This window comes from Nicotiana attenuata, unplaced genomic scaffold (genome assembly GCF_001879085.1).
Source record: "Nicotiana attenuata strain UT unplaced genomic scaffold, NIATTr2, whole genome shotgun sequence".
NCBI lineage: Eukaryota > Viridiplantae > Streptophyta > Magnoliopsida > Solanales > Solanaceae > Nicotiana > Nicotiana attenuata.
The window spans coordinates 105,742-108,155 of NW_017673393.1; positions in this window are offsets into that span (position 1 = coordinate 105,742).

Sequence of the window (2,414 nt, forward strand, 5' to 3'; positions counted from 1 at the left end):
TTAAATTATAAAACAAACACACACAAAATAATCAAAATATTGAATTTGACACACATAAATATTCATGATAGTTTGGTGCTACTGGGCCTCAAATATCGAGCCTGGAACCCATTAAGAATTTAAATTATAAAACAAACACACACAAAATGATCAAAATATTGAATTTGACACATATAAATATTATGATAGTTTGGTGCTACTGGGCCTCAAATATCGAGTCTGGAACCCAATAAGTATATATTTTTAAGAAATTAAATTATAAAACAAACACACAAAATAATCAAAATATTAAATTTGACACACATAAATATTCATGATAGTTTGGTGCTACTGAGCCTCAAATATCGAGCCTGGAACTCATTAAGAATTTAAATTATAAAACAAACACACACAAAATAATCAAAATATTGAATTTGACACACATAAATATTCATGATAGTTTGGTGCTACTGGGCCTCAAATATCGAGCTTGGAACCCATTAAGAATTTAAATTATAAAACATACACAAAATAATCAAAAATATTGAATTTGACACACGTAAATAGTCATGATAGTTTGGTGCTACTGGGCCTCAAATATCGAGCCTGGAACCCATTAAGAATTTAAATTATAAAACACACACAAAATAATCAAAAATATTGAATTTGACACTCATAAATATTCATGATAGTTTGGTACTACTGAGCCTCAAATATCGAGTCTGGAACTCAATTGGTATATATATTTTGTTCAATTAAATAATAAACATACAATTAATGTTGTTGAATTTACAGTTGACGACATGGACACGCCGCCTATACATCCCGGCCCTTACTCTCGTGAGCTATTAGTGCTTCAGGGCGATCATAGGTCCGCCCATATATGGAAGGGAGAGTTACTGTGCCAGACTCTCTGCGCTAGGAGAGTGGACGACCTGTGGGATTTTCTGAGGCACTGAGATCTCCGGGTGGCCTGCATGAGGCCCCTGCTGATTATGCTGCTGCCGATATGCCGGGTGGCCTGCATGAGGCGGACATGCCGTCGTACAACCTTGGGATGGATCTCACTCTAGGGACTTTGCAGGTGACCCCGTCAGGTCAATTATTGATCACGGGCACAGACCTTTCTAGAGTGGATTGGGATACATACTTTCCAGGCCCGTCTACTGTTGCTGAGGATAGGCCAACCCGAGATTTACATAGTGGGCGCCGGCTGAGTTATGGTTCGTCGTCACAGGCGCAGGTATGGTTTTCATAGTATTGAATTAGAATTTGTTTTTATTTTCCATAACTTTGTTAATTTCCTTTTTAAGGCTGAACGCGAAGTTGACATTGCTGCGACATATGCTTACATTCAGGAGCCCGGCGAGATAGTGGTACGACAATTTAAATTGTTGTGACTTATTTTATACTTTGATATACTCAGCTTTTTATTCTTATGTAGGTTTCTACTGGACTGACGGCCCCTTCTACTGATCCTGTCAGCACCAAAGATGATCATGCAGTGGCGCATCCGGCTATAAGGAGGCGATTTGTTGATGACGATCCCGATAGCGTACCCAGGCGGGATGCGATGCGCCTCAGGCCAGCGGCTGCATTGAAGCACACTGGATGCGGGACACAATGATTTTATTCTTTTTTTTTCTGTATTTGATGTAAATAATATTTTTGTATATACATTAACAACAACTTTTATATAATATGTGTATTACTTTTTTATTTCTCCGTTAATTAGCTAGTTTCGTACAACAACACAAACACAAGTCGCAAAAACTTAAATTCCATTACAATGAACACAAACATAAACATAGCAACTTATAACAAATAAAAATAGCTAGTTTAATACTACAACACGAACACAAGCATAACAACTTATAACTAATAAAAATACATGACGCGGGAAAAATAAAGATAAAGTCATACAATAAACACATACATTTAGTCACTGCCGCCAATTATTCTCTGCTCCAACCACTTAAATTGTTCTTCCAACTTATTTTTTTCTTCTTCTACCTTTTTAAGTTTTGCTTTCAACTCCGCAACCTCTTTTTTACGTTCTTCTTCATGTTCCCACAGTTGTGCACACACATTATGAAGATGCTGCAATAATTCTTTGTAGTATTCCTGATGACAGGGTTCATCAAGCCATACCTCAAAATCGCAAGTAGGTTCGTCGGGAACCTTATAAAACTTGTTCATACAGTGCCAGTAGCGGCGTCCAGCTTCACCATTATCCCAATATCTTTGCGTCATGCATTTTTTTCCACACTCGCACCTTGGTACATAAAGAGGTTGAGCCATTTGTGCGTTAAAAAAAACTCTCTTTTCTTGAAAGATTTGCTATTAGTTATTCATGAGCGCAGAAAATAAGTAGAATGAGTTCGTTATTTATAGGCAAGACAACACACATAACGTACTATTTGACCATGCTATAT